Genomic DNA, 20262 nt, shown 5'->3' with positions numbered 1-20262 from the left:
CACCCCAATAAATTAAAATTATATATTAGAAATGGACCTCAAAGTAGCTCTTCACACAATTCCTTCATATATAACAATGTCCAAAATTCAGTCTCAGAAAGGACCCCTTTCAGAGAAGGGCAGATCTCCCAGTTTTCCCCAAGTTCATCTCATCGTCTCTTATGTCCACTATAGTGAGAGAAGGAAGCTTATTACCAGGAATGTGTTGGATTCTCATTTTCACTAGGCCTTCTACCCAGCAATGAGGAGTGCAGCTGGTGTGTGGGGGACGGGGGGGGGGGGGGGGGGGGGGGTGGGGGGGGGGAATCCAGGCCAGTGAATGCTCGTGTCTGTATTTTGCAAAAAAGCTTTCAAGAAAGAGAAGCCACGCCCTACCTCAAGCCATACAAGCAGCTTAGTTTTTGTCCCTAAAGTGTTCCTTAAAAAGAAAAAGAAGAAAAAACCTAAATTTCATTAAAAACAAAATATCACTGTTTTAAATACAGACATTTTCAATGTTTGATTGTTTTTGTTTTGTTCTAAAGCCTAAGATATCTTTCAAGCCTGTAAGCCCCTTGTTTTATATCCTTCTAATTGCTGATGTTTGGATATTTTGCAAGTGTGTGTGTTGTGTGTTTTTTTCAAGCATGTGTGACCAAATGAAAATAAAGCAGGGACTGGGAACATTTGTTTTGTTCTGTTGAAAACAAAAATGTTTAACTTATGCTCTGTGAAAGACAATGTCAAGAGAATGAGAAAACAAGGCACAGATGGGGAGAAAATATTTGCAAATAACACATATGATAAAGAACTGTTATCCAAAATATACAAAGAACTTTTAAAACTCAATAATAAGAAAACAAACAACCAACTAAAAACTAGGCCAAAGACCTTAAGGTCATCTACCTCATCAAAGAAGATATACAGATGGCAAATAAGCATATGAAAAGATGCTCCACATCCTATGTCATGTGGAAATGGAAATTAAAATGAGACATCAGTACGTACCTATTGGAATGGCCAAACCAGAACACTGACAGCACTAAGTGTGAAACAACAGGAGCTCTCATTCATTGCTGGTGGGAATGGAAAATGTTAGACACTTCAGAAGACAGTTCAGCTGTTTCTTACAAAATTAACCATCCTTTCACCATACAATCCAGCAGTCTTGCTCCTTGATATTTATCAAAGGAGTTGAAAACTTATGTTCACACAAAAACCTGCATGTGGAGGTTTCTAGCAACTGTTTTCATAATTGCCAAATCTTGGAATCAAGATGTCCTTCAGTAAGTGAGTGAGTAAATAAACTGTGGTGCATCCGGACAATGGAATATTATTCAGCGTTAAAAAGAAATGAGCTATCAAGCCATGAAAAGACATGGAGGAAACTTAGATGCATATTATTAAGTGAGAGAAGCCAATCTGGAAGAGCTACACACTGTATGATTCCAACTAGATGACATTCTGGAAAAGGCAAAACTATGGAGACAATAAAAAGATCAGTGATTGCCAGGGACTGAAGGAGCAACAAGTAGGCAGAACATAGGATTTTTAGAGCTATGAAACGACTCTGTATGATACCATAATAATGGGTACATTTCATTATTCATTTGTCCAAACCTATAGAATGTGCAGCACCAAGAGTGAACTGTAATGTAAACCATGGACTTTGGGTGATTGTGATGTATCAATGCAGGTTCATCATTTTAACAAATGGTAACTTTGTAACCATTTGTAACAAATTGTAACTCCGGTGGGGGTTATCGTTAATGGGGTGTGCAGGGGCCAGGGATACATGGGAAATCTCTGTACCTTCCCCTTAATGTTGCTGTGAACCTAAAACTGCTTTTAAAACATAAAGTAAAAGAAAATAATTAAGAAGATCTATATGTTGATGTGGAATCATATACAAGATATACTGTTAAAAGAAAAAATACAGAATCATGGGGATGGTGTACCACTATTTGATTTTTAAAAGAAGGAAAAAGGCATCCATGTGTGTTTGCACACGCGTGCACACCTGTGTGTGTGTGTGTGTGTGTGTGTGTGTGTGTGTGTGTATCTTTGAAAAAATACATAAGAGACTAGTAACACTGTTCACTGTTGGTCTATTAGAGAAAGAACTGGATGGCTCAGGGACAGAGGTTGAGAGAGAATACTCACTAAATGACCTTTTAAGCTTTAAAACATTTTAAGCATTAGATTGTATGATCTATTCAGTTATTCTCCTCCAACAAATAAAAAGCAACAAAGCAATAAGAAGAAATCTAGGAGGAAAATATATGCTTTTTTATTTACTTTACAAATTTGAGATGAGAAATTTTCAAGAATGTGCTGAGAATTGGTCTCAACTTCAGTTTTTGATTTGGACTGAAACTTGGACACTAAATAATAGATTTCACATTTCTCTCTTGATGACTGAAAAAGAAGTTGGTGCACAGTTTGTGTTTACTCTCTTCTAAGACTGTATTTTAATGACTTACCCAGTAAACAGAAAAATACTTCCAATTCACAACCTATTGAAAATAAGAAAAGCTGTGGCTCAGAATAAAACATGTGAACACAAACTGTTTTTCTTTTTCAATTTGAGAAGAAAAGATTCCTCTGGCATTCACATTCAGACACTGCTCAGGAAAATAAAAGAATAATCACATTACAGAGATTTCTCTATGGGGAAAAAAAACACTGTGAGAGCGGAAGAAACTTTCTAGACTTTATTATAAACACACTGACAACATAAGATGGGCTTAGTTCCTCAGGAGTGGGGTGAATCTGATTCCATTGGCCCACTGAATTTGGCTGCAGCCAATAGCTGATGCTTTATGAGAAGGAAGAAAACTATGAAAAATCAGAAAAAAAATCTCTGCAGTCCTGTTATGAAAATCCAGAAAAGCTTAAAGAACACTGCTTTTAAAAATGACTGAGAGTGAAAAAAAAATTACTAAATGTGAAGTTGGGTGGGATTTAAAAAGACAGTAAGAAAGAGAATTGTTTTTCTTTTCTTTAAAATTGCTTCTTAGTTTCCTACTTCCACCACTTAGGAGCCAGGAGGAGGTTACTTATTTATTTCTTCATTATTGAAATACAAGTATTTTCTTTTTTATTTTTATTTTATTTATTAAGTCGAAGGTTCAAAATTCAAATGGCACAAAAGGTTATACAATGAATAATTTACCTCTGGTATCAGTCTCCCAGCAATCAACATTGTTAGTTTCTTCTGTACCATTGCAGAAGATAGTCTACATGCATACAAGAAACCCTCCCTTTTTTTCTCTTTTACACAAATGGCTGTATGGAACCAATAGTCTTTAACCTGAAATGAAAATCAAATTGTCTTTACATAATCTTAACTCCTTATATGAACACCTTACTCTTTTCTATAAAGAAATCTCTTTTAAGAAAATAAATGTATTTTCAGTATCTCTCATGTCACCCGAAGTTAAGAGAGAGCTGTTTGGCAGAAAGACATAGGAGATCTAGAGAACTAAATTGCACAAGATTACACAGCAAATCAACTCACTTAACTGCTGGTCCAGGATTCTGACCCCTGAAAAAACCACAGAGATTTTCCAAGTTCCCACTAGGGGTATTTTTGCAGAGGTTCCATTAGCACTCCATGGAGACCTGTTCAGAGGTCCAGAGGCCCCCTCCAATTAAAGGAAGAGGGAGAGAAGAGTGAAGTGGGAAGCTGATTTCAAATGTTTGGTTCTTGTGGACTAGCAACAAGGAAGTGAAGGCAGATGAAAGAGAAACCATGACTGCTTTAGATCTGTTAATCAGTAACTCATACATGCTAGCATTAAACTAGATCCTTCTGCCTTCCAGTAGCAATTTAACAGGCACCCGACTGGCTGCACAGGCTCATTGAAGTCCCTTGTTCAATTCAGAATCAGCCATAGAGAAAAGAGGTTTGCTAGTAGGATAAGCCACAGAAAAACTCATGAAGAGGAAAACCCAGAGAAGAGAGCCTTCCAGCAGCGACTGAGGCTGAGGCTGAATTCCAAAGTGGAGTCCAGCATACTTTTAAGTTGTGTGCTGCGAAGAACACTAGGTCCCGTGTTTTCTGGCAATGTCGAGGTTCAAGTCCCAACTCAGCTGTGTGAGCATGGGCATAACCAAGTCTTCATTTCTTCCTTGGGTAAACCAGCTCAAAAACACTGCAAATCTGAAACAAGCTCAGTACAGTCCAATTTCAATTTCCCAACACCACGGCAGAGCAGTGTGAGGAGCGGCAAAACTCCAGTTTCTGGCATAAGCTTAGAAATTTTTAGCAACTATCCAAGGTGATTTGGGTCTCTAATTTGAAAAACATTACAGGAAGACACCATCTGTTCTATCCAGCAGTAAGTCCCTCAATAGTATTTCAAGAAAAATAAGTGAGCAAAGTTTGTGTAAGATAAAACCAATATCTAAGTCTTGGGATGCCAGAAAACACATTAAAATCACGAGGGAGGAGTTCTCTTAGACCCTCCGCAGTTTGACAATTCAGAAGTGATACGTGGGCCACTTTGATGTGGAAAAGCATCTGTAAAAGAGAACCTAATCACCACTCACTTCCAAACAAATAGCCAACACAGTTTATAAACAAAGTCTTGAATGTTTTTCTGGAACCAGGCCTAAATTTATAACCTCCATATAGGAAATGCAACTTCTCCACTCACCAAAAAGCTGATCAGAAAACATTTCCACCTGTCTACTTTGGATGGAGTGGTGAATTTTGGAAAAAAAAAACTAAACTCTCTGAGCCTCATCAGTAACAAGGGATAAGAATTCCTGCATATCTTGATTGACTTTTAAAGTGACAAAAAGTGAATGCCCAGGCACATGGTGCAATGAATTAATGTTCATTTCCTCCTTTTCTTCCAGAACTCCTTGGTATTTACTGGACAATATCCAGAAAAACTGTTCCCCCTTCTATTAGGTCCCCCTTGTATTAAATGCCAGAATCCTGCCAGTGACCTACCTGTTCAGCCCAAAACAGGTACTAAGAAGGACATTTTGCATTTATAAATGTGTACACATAAATGTGTACGCTCTCATGATACACACATGCTTATAACTAAATATATAATCAGAAGTTGCCCACTGTCAATTCCACTCAACAAAATTATATTACATCATATAACATTGCTGATGTTTAACCATTTTATACCTACAACTACAACAATTTCATATGGTTGCAAATGCCAAGTCTAGAGCAAGGATTTCATACCTGCCCACCCTAGACTTCCTGGAAACAACAGGATCATTAGAAATCAGAACCTTGGGTAGATGTGTTTTTCTGCTCTGTAATTTCATGACAATTTTAAATAGGCATGTAGCTTAGTGCATCCAAACCTCAAATTTGGTGAGAGTGTTTTTAACTTTGCTATAAAAGTTTTCTTAGTTGTCCCTTCAGCATCCATCCTGCCCTCTTTTACTTTGAAGCCCAGAAGACAGAGACCTTGATGATAATAACATAAAGCTGTGTAAACTTCTTCACGGGGCTCTTCAAATGCACTTCTAATTCGGCACACCCGATCCCAGCAGTACTGGATTTCTCCCTAAACAAAAATGGTCACGGGTGTCAAAGAGATGTGAGTGAGTGTCCACTGAGCTGTGTCTAAATGATTTTCCTTGTGAGCAAAGCCAGCCTGGAATAAGCTCCTATGAGCGAGAAGAGAGAACACGCTTCCCAGGCGGAGGAGGCATTGTTCAAAGTAATGTGTTCTGCACCAGTTGGTCCACAATTCACAGCTGAGTCTGATTTTCCTAGACAAAGAGCAATAACCAAACGGGGATGCTCTTCAGCAAGCTTCTCTGAGCTGATCCATGTTAGCTGACTCATGAGGTGGTGAAGGAGACTCCAGTCTCCCTAACCTTCTATGTCCTAGGAATGACAGGAGAAAACGTTTGTCAACCTTGGTCACTATTAGGCCAGGTTTGTCATGGCTGTAATGGATTTCAATAGTCTAAATTCACTAAAAATGCCTAGAAGTTATTCCAGCTCAAAAGTTAAACAATGTTTAAATGTCCTTTTATATTCCTTTCATCCATCTATCATAATTTTATATCCCCCTTCTTATTTTGCTCAGAGAAATAACAGTCATGATCCTTTAAGCGGGCAGACCAACACTATTCTTAGAAGGGAGCGAAGGAGGTTTATTATGTCCTGCAACATGGAGCCAGAACAAAGGACTACTGAACCACACACCTTATCTTCATCTAAGAAACCTGAGAATTACAGGGTTTCTCTGTTCCTCTCAAACTCAAGAGCTACACTTGCCAAGACTAGGTTTTAGCACTGAGTCTATACTACAAAAATATAAGAATATAGGTGCATACAATGCTTTCTACCATATATATATAGAGAAAGACTCTTAACCTAAAACACTCAAAAACAATGTTCAGGATTTTTTTCTAATCAAAGTTTAAGCATTTGTTTCTGAATCTAGAAATCTGATTGCTCGGCACTAAATCAACTATTCTTAACAGGACCCTGACAACCTGAAAAGCGTTAGAATTATTTTAGAACTCACAACTCTTAGTTCACTGAGGGCAGGAATCTGGATTTATTTATCTTGTCTTACATATAATTAGTTTTCAATCAATATTTGTTGACTAAATGAATTAATCAAGGAGAAAACATTTAATTAAGAGTTTTCCCAGTATAGGATGACACCCTAACATAAAGCACCTTTATCGTATTCTGTTTTTATAAGTTTATCCTTATAATTATGTAGAAGACTAATTCTGAAAAGAAATTTAGTTGATGTTGATAATGTGGGAAAATGTATCAAACAGAAGCAATGACTTTAACAGTTTTTATGAAGAATTTGGTGCAGCTATAAATCCTGGCTCTGCCCATCAACCTTCACTCCCTTTGTCTCATTCCCACTGCCTCTCCCCAGCCTCCCTCCAAGCACTCCCAGGCTCATTATCCCAGGATCTGCTAAACTGCAGTTTACCTCCTGGAACCAGCAGAAACACATGTCACTGAGAATTAGGGAACTGGAGCCAGTTACAAGCCACCAAATAGGGTCACAAAGTATCTGAACCTGAAAATTATGAGTTTTTCTATTTTTTTTTTTTAATTATGAGAAAAGGGAAAAAACTTAATGCAACTCTTTTTTAACATTCGACTTAGATGGATTGCATAATGTCTAGGCATTTACTATAATGAATGGGATGGGAGAGATAACTTTAACAGCCTGTTATTTACTAATCATCTGAAAAGTAATACTATGTTGACTTCGTTTGCTGATAGAAGGATCTTGTCTGAAAACTTCTACCACCAATAAAGGTTTGCTATTCTTGAAGGCAAATTATTTAAAAATAGAATAAAGCAAGACAGTGCTCATATATTACTTGACCTAAGATATTTTTATGCCAGGCTTTATTCCAGGAAGAATAACTCTATTTTAACCTTTTACTAGCAGTTACATTAATTCTAACCAATGTTTATTTAACAGTAACTAGGTAAAGCAATCACGCTGCCAAACTTTGATGCAACCTAAGAAAAATGAGCAAGAAGAAGCTACAGTTCCTTCTACATACCCCTTAAGGGGTATGTGTACTCTTGCCAAATGCTAATCTGTGTGGAAACAAATGGGATTTTGAAAGGGAGATGGAGCTACCAAGACACAATTTTACTAAAAGGAAAAATGACTCCCCTAATAGAAGTCTTGAGAAATCTGACTGGTGGTTTGCTCAAGGCTTCTTGAAACATTCCCTGCAGAAGATTTAGAAGATTAACCCCAGGAAAAACAATCTCCTTGGATAGCCTGTGTCTTTTCACTGGCATTTTACTTTGGTCCATTTCGGAGTGCATCTCCTTCTCATACACATGCCACGAGGAGATACGGGTGCTGTGGGTTTGTATTATACATGCCCCGCTCTCCACCCGCGGAAATGAGGACGCGTCGGTCCTCTCAATGCTCAAGGGCAAGCACCTGACTCAATTTTTTGAAACGCCTCACCAGGAAGTAAGTATACTTTATTTGTCTCCACTTTCAAAGGCTAGAAAAGAAGGGAGTGTCTCGATCACTGTACCAATAAGCAATTTCTCACCATTTTTCTCGCGTCTAAGATCAAAATGGGACTGTCGCCGCGCGGGGTGGGGAAATGTCTTCTTTTTCAATTGAGCTGGTTATTGTTTTAATGCTGAACTCCTAAGGTCAAAAATGTGATCACAAACTGCTTCCGAGTTACAAACAACAAAGAAAGAGTCCCAGGGAGGAGAGGGGGCGGCGCAGACGCTCCACAAGGAACAGGGCTTTGGGGCGCGCGGGGTGGCGTCTCGGACTCGCGGTCCCGTCGCTATGGGAACCCCGCGCAGGCGCAAAGTGCGCCGCCGCAACCTGCTGCCACCTCCCGGCGCCGCTCCGGTGCCCCTCGTTTATTCCAGGAAAAGGCGATGGAGTAAATCCTCCTCGCACTGGGAGCACCTGGTCTCCTTCGAGAGGGTCCTGAGTGGGGTCACCGAGCGCAGGAAGAACCGTGAAACTGCCCAAGTGTAATAGACACCGCACTCCCCTTGCTGGGAAAAGCGGACCTGTTCTCTCCGCGGCGTCTGGTGATCAGAGATTAGTCCCCGGGACCCCGCGAGCGGCTGAAGCCTCCAGCAAGGATGCCTTACCCTCCACCGGGGGAAACCCCACCCACCACCACCACAAGAGACCTGAGCATTAAGTTCTGGCGCAGGCTCACACACCCACAGATTATGGGACCCCCACACCAGCAGTGGTCCCGTTTTCCGCACAGAGGCTTGCGAGATCCCCACGCACAACATTCACACAGTCCTCAAGAGCGTGGCCCGGTGGCGACTGCAGAGAGGAGCTCGGGCCACCTGCTCACTTGCACACCTGGACGGGAGGGCCAGTCCTCTTTCTCGCAGTACCTCCTCGTTTCCCCGAAAGCACCGACCTGCTCCACTTGGAATGTTCAGTAGGTGAAGGAGTCTTCAGAGTCCTCCGCAGAGATGCAACCTCCAAAGTGCTGGGGTTCCGAGTTATTGGCGCCTGGGACTCCAACTGCAAAACCCTGTCGAGGGGCAGAAAAGCCCCTCACCCCCTCTCCCCCCAAGGCACTTCTCCCCAGCAGCCAGCACAAACCCCCAAGACGGGGTGGGAAGAGCCGGGCGCCTCCGCCACAACCTGCTTTCTCATTCAAATCCTCACGCTCACTCTGCAGCCCCCTCCCTCCCAGCCCCTCAGCTCCCTCAGAAATCTGGAACTGGAGCTCAGGAGAGTGGACTGGAGCTACCGCAGCCTCCAAGGGCCCCCGCCGACTGGATGTAGGGTCCGAGGGCTGGGCCTGGACCCATAGGCCTGCACCCCTTTGCGGGGCTCCGCAGCAAGCAAGGGCCAGAAGCACTGGGAATTAAGTCTTCCCACCCCCACCCCTCAAATCTCCTAGGTGCCCAAACTCAGGGACACTCCCTTGATAATCAGTTTGGGGCTGTGTCCCGGAGAGCCTCGGTGGTGGGAAGGTAAAGGAGTTTGGCGACTCGAAGTCGGAGGAGAGGGCATAGGGAATGAGAACTGTGTGCAGCTTGCACCAAAGTAAAAAGTGTCAGGACCGCATCTTAAAGAACTTTCCGAACCGCCCATCTCATTGCCCCTCCCGTTTTTTACCATTCTAAGAAAATAGACTCTGTTAGGCCATTGTAACCAAGGAGACCTGCTTTGAGTGACGTACAGCTAAGACTGAGGAAGAGCGAGTGTAAGTAACAAACTGCTTTTATTTTCTCCCCCTCACCCCGCCATCTCGTCTCTTTTTCCAGATTCCTCTCCTAAGCCTTAACGGGCCGATTATTCAATCAGATCAATTTAGTGGTTGGTAGATTCAGGCGGGCAACGCGCGGTGAGTTAGAGCACCGCCACGGGGAAGGAAAGTTTGCGCACAGTAGGTACTCAAATGATGATGAAGGGATGAAATCTATTGAGCGCACCGACGCGGAGAGTGCGCAGGTCGGGACCGCTGCTAGCACGCTGACCGGCGCGGGCCTCGGCAGCCGCGGGGCGATCCGGCGTCGGGATTCCAGGACTTACATTTATCAGCCTTCATTCAACCTGCCCTATTGTTAGTTCAAAGCCTGGCTGGGAGGGACTGCTCCTCACTCACCTTCAATTTAAAATTCTCCACCAATAAGAAGGTCCTCGAAAAGCTGGCAGCATGGGGTTGGCAGGGATTTTCTGGGCTTAGTGACAACATAAACGAAAGTCATTTTCTTTTTCATGCGTGAATTTGCTCAGGAAGTTACAAATGAGTGCCGGAGCTTGAAGAGCCGGGCCTGACTGTGGGTACTCTTTGACTGACAGAGTGCGTGTGTTGGTGGGGTGGGGGGTCGGATAGCACCGTGACCTCTCCGCGCAAGATCTAGGGTTTCACCTTTTCATCCCACTTATCCGATACCATAGAAACAACCCATTTGTATTATTCAATTCAACAGAGGCAATTACAATGTTACAGCAAAGCACCATGGGCAAGAAGAAACTTTATCCTGAAAGCAAACCTAGACTCAAAAAAAAATAAAGGAAAAGCCACCAGAATAGTCACTTGAATTTCTTCCTGCCAGGGTAGCAGGAAGAAATCAGTTTGGAAAGACCTATAAGGTGTTTTGGCTCCATAGAAAGAAACTTCCCCAAATTTTTATATATATATATAAAAATATATATATAATATATATATATATATATATGTATGTATGTATACACACGCTCACACAAATCCCCAATTCATCAGAAATTAAAGAGAGAATACTTCTACACCCAAATTGCTTTTTGCTTTGTACACATGAGCTTTTTTGGAGATTTGTTTTGCTGGTAGTCTCCTTGGTGAATAGGAAGGCCAAAAACAATAAAAAGGAGAGAGATACCAAGACAACCCCACACACAACCAGGGAAGTTATCTCCCTCCACCTCCTGTGTGTATCTTTCTCATCTCTGAAAAAACCACCATAGAGGCACATGCTGAAATAAACTCAGACACAAAATTCATAACAAGAGCACTTGTTTGCTATGCATTCTTTATTTTGACAATTTTAAGGTCTATGACATTGTGAACTGTAAGTTTTTTTAATTATGCAATATTTCAAGCCTACCAAAAACAACCATCCATATAATACTCTTGCTCCCTCTACCCCTTCTTTTTTAAATAAAATATAACAGATAACAGCTAAAACCCTTTCTCCCTCTCTTCTTCACCAAAGGTAGCCCATCTGAAGTTGGTGTGAATCATATTTAAGCATGGTCTTAGGACATACGTACATATCCATAAATTTTTTAATGTAGTTTTTCCCCGAGTCTTTTTTAATACCATGAATCAGAGAAAAATCATTAACTAAAACCAAGAAAATATTGTTGTTACATCTCTAAGGTTTTGGAAGTAGAACAGAACTATTTTTCCCTGCTTGTGACAATCAGGGGGAATAATAACAAAAGGATTAGACAGTGGGTAATAAACAGCCTCTCTAGGTTACACAAGCCTTTCCATGGTTACCAAAAAGTCAATAGAAAAACAAAACAAATACTACCCTCTTACTTCACTGGTTACAGGGGAATTAGAAAAAATGGGGTCTAGGTTTAATACTTCTTTGAGCTATATGTCTTATATGGTAGTGAAGTACATTTTTTAATGGTCTCTTCGTCACAAGAGCTATAATCTTTTAGTAACGATTTACCAAATATAAGGGTCTCCTGCTGGCACCTCAATTCAAGATTGAAATCAGCCCAGCTGAAAAGTCTGGGATTGAATCCTCCCTGCTTCTGTACACGGCGGACCTCCATCATGCAGTGAGTTACAGAAAGCCCTTTACAGCGGTCCTTTGACCTACCCTCCTCCCAGCAGTAAAAGGGCTGTGAAAGCACCGATTTTTCTTAAATGCCATTGACTGGTGAAAGACATCCTTCCCAACCCCCACTCTCCTCTCACTTCCAGAGCGATGACTCTCATTAATTATACTGGCACAGCACTGCCTGGCCTCCCCTCTAAATAGCTGCCAGATTTCTACATATCACCTCTGCCTTGATCCAGAATGTGCACTGACACCAGGATCACAGAAAATCCTGTAAAAGCTGCCTGATACAAGGTAAGATGATTGATGCACCTTGTGGTGGGTCTGCTGTGCTGCATATCGTAAGGGGTTTCTTAGAAAACTGCACTAGGAATCTGCATGTTGGAAGTAGATTTTTAGAGCTGTACAAAAATGGTGCTTTCAATTGCAAAACTAGCCATATTTAAGATACTCAAATTTAATCAACACTAATCTTTAAGTTATATCCAGGAAGAGAGTGAAGATGAATATTATCCCTGTTTCACTGAATACACCAAGAAGTCAAGAGAATGATCAAAGAGCTTAATCATTATCAAGGAGGAGCTATCCCTCTTCCAAGACATATTTCTTGAGTACTCACATGTGAGCTTCCTCTATAGGCTGGTGAGGGTGGGGAAAGCATTACCAGGGACAGCTCCAGGCTTCCATCATCTGGGCGCAGGATCCCAGAGGATGGAGAGGAGTTCCTGCTTTTTACCTTTGTGACTAAGATTGTAGGAAAGGATTCTAATTGACCTGGTTCAGGTCATGTGTCCATCCATGGATCAATTAGGGTGGTCAGCAACAAGTAGAGTATATGTGTAGCCAGTCCCTGATTACACGCCCATCCCCATAGCCAGGGAGGTGGGACAGTGTGAGTGGCAGCTGCAGAACTCTCAGAAGGTGACATAGGGAGGATTTGTTCCCCAGAGGAGGGTAGGAAGGGATTCTGGCAGATAAAACGAGTGGGTATTCCCTACAGTACCCCCTCCTGAACTGGCCACCAAAGAAAGACATAAACACCTTTGTAAAGATTCATATGTATATGACAGATCTTTTTTTTTTTTTTTTTTTTTATGAGAAACTTCCTGAGTACATCAGGAAGAACCAGGGGAGTGGGGGTGGGGGGAGGCTGAATCAGTGCAAGTGCCACCAATCTTTTTTCTCCGGCTGGAGAGTTTCGTTTTGCTTTGTCTTTTTTATCAGGGAAATTTTCATAGGCCCACGAAAGTAGAATCCTATAATGAAGCCCTATGTATTAGTAACTAGTTTCAACAATTATTAATATTTTGGCAATCTTTTATCTATTCAGGAATGTGGGGAATTCACTAAAATACTTAAATTCATAAATTAACACATTGTTGCAGTGCTATAATCTTTGTTAATGGAAGAAATATATGCCTCCAAAATAACTAAATAAGATCAATATATGTGAAGCTGTTAGCAAAATGCCTAGTACAAACTGAGCTTTAAAAATGTCAATTATTTTTACTGTTATTGGCAACCTATTAAAGCTTTTAAATGCTACCAAAATCTACTTATTGAAATGTATTTGGCCTATGGAGAAAAAAAAAATTAAGGCTAATCATCTTACCAATAGACAATAACAGTTTTACATGATCCATTTTCAAATGTGATATTTACATGAAACAAAATCTCAATTGATTGAGAAAATGCTCCTGAGAATGGCAGTTTTGGCAGCTTATTTTCTACATTACAATAAAAGAAGGAGACATATGGAGGGTTACATGAACTCCATTGGTGGTAGGTAGATTAAGGGGGCTGAAGAAAGCAAAGATGGGTGGGAATCTCTGGGATTGGATACAAAGAAAAATAGAGACACATACTTCTTTTACATTGATGGGTACTGAAACAGGTTAGTCAGTATGTCTTTAGGTAGACAGGAAAGTCCCTGGTTGAATAAGCAAAAGGCAGCCATATCCTGAAACTCCAGGTTCTGGAATGTCTCCTTCACTCCAGGACAAAGACATGAGAACGCGCTTTGACGTTAATAAATTATCTCATAAATCCCTTTTGGCCGACAAAGAAGCAGATCTGATAGATAGGAATGGGTTATTTCGTTAATCACTTCAGGATGGGCAAACAGGACAAACCTGATAGACGAAATCCATTAGAAGGCTCCAGCCCCTTTCCCCAAACAGGCTAGGGAAGGTATAAAAGTAAGAGCTTTTGCCTCAGTCACTGGGCACCCCCATTCGGAACCCTCTCCTGCTTGGGAGCTCTGTACCTTTGCTTTCAATAAACTATTGTCTTTTTAAAACTCTTTGCCTCTCCTGGGTCCATGTTTCCATTCTAAGTTCTCACGAGAACTTAGATCCTGTGACTCACTCACTCACTCAAAGTCCTCTACATCATTTGGCGACTCACAGAGAAATATTCCTACATCAGTACAGGATAGTTAATAATTAACATTGGCAGCACATAGAGATGGTGTGTAGGAAACAAGATAAGAATGAGGGGTTCTATGGTCTCGTGCTCGGGCATAGAGGTTGTACCCTGAGTGGTCTGGAAAAGAAGATTACCCTGACATTTCAAAGGCATGTTATCTTAGATTCAAAAAGACAATAGACAGGCTCACTTAAGGTCAAGATTGACCTCTGTCAAGGAAAGTACAGGCCTAGAACGTGACTACCTGCCATGACCCTCTTTTAGTTAGAAATTTTTGTGTTCAGACCATCTTATGTGGTTATGTTTGGTCTCTGTGTTTGTAGGGCCGCTATGGTGGCCTACCCTGAGATTGTCAGGTTTAGAATGTGGACTCTTTTTCATCAACACTTCCCCCTTTTGGTCATAAGTCAATCCTAAGGATGCATTAGTGACCAACCTCTTGGTTGGATAATGTGGTCCCACGGTGCTAAGAAGCTCATTCCTAAGAAGTCTTAGTGCCATCATTTGTTTTGCTGAAATGGTGGAACCCTGAGGTGTTGCAAGACCGTAACCTTAGAAGGAAGGCAAGGCTGAATTTTTCTCAAAAGGGTTAGACAGGTAAATTGGAGACAGTCAGGTCTCATGGCCTTCATTAAGAAAAGAAAAAAACAAAAAAACAACAACAACAACAAAAAAACACTCTGGATCATTTCTAACCTGCACACTGTCATGATCCAAGTTTTGCTGACCCACTTTTCTGTATTTTGCATCTAGCATAACATTATAGTTTGAAGGCACAACCATTCACCTCTTCAGTTTTCACAATTTGACCATAAGACAGATTCCTATTTACTGGTATTATTATTATTATTATTACTACTACTTTAATATAGCCCATCTACTTCCCATTGGAAGCACTCAAGGGTCGTTCATTATTAATCCTATTCCTGCTAGTTATGCAATTCGGAACTGTAACTTTAAAGTTTAATTGGGGCCAAGGCGGCACCAATTACATTTACAATTAGCATCAAAATATTTCCAGAGGCCAGGAGAACAGTAAGAGTTTTATAAATAAATTTCCTGTGCCTCAGCAGCTGTTACAGAAGGCCATCTATTTTTGTTTTCATAGCCACTTCAGCCTCCATCTGGATTAACATATTTAGTAGTCCTTGTCAGGTTAGGGAGTAACCATATTCCCATGATTGGGTTCTAGCGTTACTTATATGTAAAATTCCTTTCTCAAGATTCCTTTTGCACAAACCTTCTACAACTTCCCTTGTCCTTCTTAGTTTGTCTCTTTTTACTCATTCAGAAAAACCAACTTATTAGGACAAAGTATCTCCTTTTAACTTCTCTCAAAAATGCAGACATCCCTTTCCTTCCTTCTACAATAACATTCCTTCTACATTTCAAAAGAAAAACCATAGAAAGAGTAGTATTGATAACACGAAAGTTATCTTATACACCTTCAACAATTGTTAATAGCTGGGCTACATAAGAAGAAGGTTTAAGAAAAGCCCAAAGAACAAGTGTAACTATTATTATGACTAATATGATTTGCAGACAGGTAAAGACAATCGAATAAATGTTCTTCTTTTTTTTTTTTTTTAATTCAACATCAATTGGTAGGTATATAGGCCCTCTCGAAGTCTTGGGATAGCTGTCTACCTCTGATGTTGGTGGCTTCTCATCCTGGAGGAGTCTTTGACAACCTGTAGGCAGAATCAAGTGTCAGAGACAAGGGAAGATGTCCATTAGCAGTAGGCTCCTTTTTGTTGTTGTTGTGGAGAAATGTGAATCCTTCAGTTAACACCTTTAACTTTAGCTGCACATGGATTAGTTACTAATACCAGATAAGGTCCCTTCCAATGAAGTTGGAGAGGTTTTTTTTTTTGGTTTTTGGTTTTTTGTTTTAAGATTTTATTAGGGAAGGGGAACAGGACTTTATTGGGGAACAGTGTGTACTTCCAGGACTTTTTTCCAAGTCAAGTTGTTGTCCTTTCAGTCTTAGTTGTGGAGGACACACAGCTCAGTTGCAAGGGGCGCAGCCCACCATTCCTTGTGGGAGTCGAAGCGGCAACCTTGTGGTTGAGAGGATGCACTCCAACCAACTGAGCCATCCGGGAGGCAGCTCAGCTCAAGGTGCTGTGTTCAATCTTAGTTGCAGGGGGCGCTGCCCACCATCCCTTGCGGACTCGAGGAATTGAACTGGCAACCTGGTGGTTGAGAGCCTACTGGCTTATGTGGGCATTGAACCCACAGCCTTCAGAGTAAGGAGAACAGAGCTCCAACTGCCTGAGCCACCGCGCTGGCCCCTGGAGAGTTTTTAATTGGTATGTTTTCCAATGGACAAAGTCTCCTGGTGGTTAAGTCATGATCTTTGAGGTCTTCATCTCCCAGGAGCTCAATGAAGTGAATTAGTTACTCATTTGCCAATTTCTTTAAGCTGGTTAATAAGTCCTTGATAATAATGCGGAATGTCTCCTTTTAGTAAGGTTGGTTCATATGTCCCTCCATCCAGATGCACAGGATGACCAGAGACTATTTAATGAGGAGAAAATTTATGTGTACCAAAACATGTAGATCTCAGGTTGAGGAGTACAACAGGGAGAGCTTTTGGCCAAGGGAGATCAAAAACTTCTGAAAATTTACCTAAGTGAGTTTTAATTGTACCATCGGTACATTCTGCCAATCCAGAGAACTGGGGCAATAAGCACAATGGAAATGCTGTAGAATAGGCCAGATATTACAAATGGATTGCATTATTTGCCCAGTAAAATGAGTTCCTCAGTCACTACGTAATTCAGAAGGAATTCTCCAATTGGATTTTTTTTTCCAATAATAATTTACCTACTGTTAAGGCTATTGCTCTCCTGCAAGGGAATGCCTCAACCCAGTGAGAAAATGTATAAGTCATAACTAACATATTTGAATCCTTGAGATGGTGGCATTTGGATAAAATCCAATTATCATACCTCAAGTAGACCTAAAGAAAGTAGGAAATGTCCATAGGACCAATGGAGTGATTTTCTAGGACTATATTTTGGACAGATATCTGCAATACACTTTATAAGCTACAGTAAGAGGTTTCCAGTAATGCTGTTTACTCAATGAAATCATCTTTTCAGGACTCCAGTGTATTAGCTCATGGACATGTAGGAGTATAGCTAATTGAGCCCCAAGAGGTAAGATTGGTTTCTGATTGGGTACAAACCATATCTCTTAGTCTGGGTCAAAGTTTCCCCCTTTTTGTTGCCATATCCTCTTTTCCTCTTCTACAGTTGTCCACTTAAACCATAAGACAGAGTCTTTTATTGATTTAATAGAGAGGAAGAAACATTCTCAGGTCTCAATAACTTGGCTGCTTATTGCTGCTTCTCTAGCTGGAGTATCAACTAAATTATTTTCTTCTGCTTCCATGGTGGCAGCTTTAGAATGTCCTGGAATTTAATAATTACCCATTGTTTCAGCTGCTGTATGACATCTAATAATTCTCAACCTATTTTCCATTCTTTAATGGGCTTCTCTGAGGAAGTTAAGAAGCCTTGCTGCTTCCACAACATTCCAATGTTGTGAGCTACACCAAACGAATAGCAACTATCAGTGTAAATATTGGCTATTTGATCTTTGACCAATTGACAAGCTCAAGTTAGAGCAATGAATTCGGCTTGTTGGACAGATCTTATTTCATTCAGGTAAATAGGAACCTTCAGTTATGCCCACTATGGAAGTTATTGCATATCAAGCTGAGTAGTACCTCTAGTCATCTTTCATATAAGATCTATCTGTAAACCAGATTAAGTCAGCATTATTGATAGGAGTTTCCTATAAATCATTCCTAGGAACAAGAAGGTGGTCAATAAGCAAAACACAGTTGTGGATGTCTTCATCCTGCAAAGAAGGTAGCAAAGTTGCTGGGTTAAGACTGTTACATCGAGTTCAAATAATATTAGACACAGAAAGCAAGAGTACTTCGTAAGAAGCCAATTGACTTAGAGAAGTGTTGAGTGTGATGAGAGTTCAATGGAAATTCAACAGAATGAAGAACATAAATAAAGGAGAGTCCATAATGATTTCTTGTTTGTTTGTGTAACATGGCTGTAGCAGAGACAGCTCTCATGCAGGGAGGGGGCCCTTTGACTGCTATCTAACTGCTGACTATATTATCCTATAGGTCTATGATGATATCTGTGTTTTTTGAGTTAGAACTCCTAAAGCATTTCCTTTATTTTCATGTATGAAAAGGAAGAAAGTTTACTATTAAGGTGTCCCAAAGCAGGAACTTTAGATAATACTTCCTCTAGAGCTTCCTCAGCTTGTTTCCCTTTAGGATTCCATTGAATTGGATCAGGTCAATCTGATTTTAATAAGACATGTAGAGGCTGGGCCATTAATGAAAAATTTGGAATGCAATTGTGACTCAGGAACCCTCCAAGTTGGTGTTTCTTTGTTTGTTTGTTTTTAGAAGAGGAAAGGATAGGATTCCTCTGAGTCTTTCAGAGTTAATTAGCCCATCTTTAGCTATTAGATAACCAAGGTAGTTTACTTGGAGTAGACAGAATAGGAGCTTTTCCTTTGAGGCCCTATGTCCCTTTATGGCTAACTATTGTAATAGGTAAATTGTGTCCTCTTGGGAGCCTAGTATGTCCCAGAACATAAAAGTATCATCCTCATATTGGATTAGAATGGAATTTCTGGGGAAGTCAACATCATTCACATTAGCCTTTAGTATCTGAGAGAAATAGGTGTGATTCTTCGTATATCCCTGGGGCATTACAGTCCAGGTAAACTCCCGATCTTCCCAGGTGAAAGCAAAGAGATATTTACTGTCGTTTTTATTTTATTTTATTTTTTGCAGGAATGCTGAAAAAGGTATTACATAAATCTATCACTGAAAAATATTGGCAGTCCTCAGGAATAGCTGATAGTAGCGTATGTGGATTTGGAACCTGGATTGTCTGGCAATAATTATTTTATTTATATCTATGAGATCCTGTACAAATCTTCATTCTTTCCCATTGGGTTTCTTTACTAGAAAGATAGGAGCATTACAGGGGCTAATACATGGAATTATAAGCCCCCTTTTTAAAGCAATCTTCTATAAAAAGCTTAATTCTAGCTAGCATATCAGGTCTTAAAGAATATTGGTGAATATTACATAGAGGCAAAGTATTGTAATAGTTACTTAATAGGAGTAGCTGGCTTTATCTTACGAATATCTGTACTGGAAAGGGCCCAAAGGTGCCCTGGAACATTCCGTAACAAATGTTGAGTCTCAAGATTAGTTTCTTCTTGTGGAGGTTCCTTTAAAATCATAACTATCCCAACTGGTTCAGTATCTGATTCATTTAGTTCTGAATACATTCCAGCCTTCTGGGAAAAGGATATGTGGGCATCATTGGTTTTAAGGAAGTCTCACTCTATTGGGTGAATTGGGGCAGATTCAACTAGTAAAAGTATATGTTGCCCGGTAACATTTGCTAGCTGGAAGAGAACAGGTTCTGATTTAAAAACAGACATTGGTTGATTAGATGTCCCTACCATTTGTACAGAAGCTTAGTCCAAGGGAGAGGGCGACTTAATTGGGTAACGTTAAGGACAGATAAAGTAGCCCCAGTATCTACAAGGGCCTTACTGTGTTTCCCCGAAAATAAAACCTAGCCAATCAGCTCTAATGCATCTTTTGGAGCAAAAATTAAAATAAGACCCAGTCTCATTTTACTATATTATAAGACCGGGTATAATATAATATAATATAATATAATATAATATAATATAATATAATATAATATAATACAATATAATATAATGTAATATAAACCAGGTCTTATATTAATTTTTGCTCCAAAAGACGCGTTAGAGTTGATTGTCTGGCTTGCTCTAATTTTGGGCGAAACATGATAGTAGTTTTCCCTTTTACACTAATTTCAACTTCTCCTTCAGTATTAGTAAAGAGAAGAGGAAATGCCCTCTCACAGTCCTTGAAGCAGCAGTATGCTTCTTTCTTTTTCTTTTTCTAAATCTCATTTAATTTTTCCACCATCCTTCTTAAGGTGACCTGACTTTCTACAATAAAAACAGACTCCTCTTTCCCATTGTCT

At 40.3% G+C, this 20262-nt stretch overlaps 1 protein-coding gene across 1 annotated transcript in view; it reads right to left on the bottom strand.

Annotated features, from left to right (window-relative positions):
* Positions 1-8998, bottom strand: part of PLCH1 (phospholipase C eta 1) — a 202184-nt gene extending 193186 nt beyond the window's left edge. Inside the window, exon 1 of the mRNA XM_081025261.1 lies at positions 8884-8998. The gene's annotated coding sequence lies outside the window, so the exon portion shown is untranslated. The remainder of the gene's footprint in view (positions 1-8883) is intronic.
* Between the last annotated feature and the right edge of the window lie 11264 nt (positions 8999-20262).

The sequence above is a fragment of the Rhinolophus hipposideros genome (assembly GCF_964194185.1).
Source record: "Rhinolophus hipposideros genome assembly, chromosome: 2".
Classification (NCBI taxonomy): domain Eukaryota; kingdom Metazoa; phylum Chordata; class Mammalia; order Chiroptera; family Rhinolophidae; genus Rhinolophus; species Rhinolophus hipposideros.
Note: the sequence above shows the minus strand (reverse complement) of the source record. Positions and strands in the feature narration are given on the sequence as shown.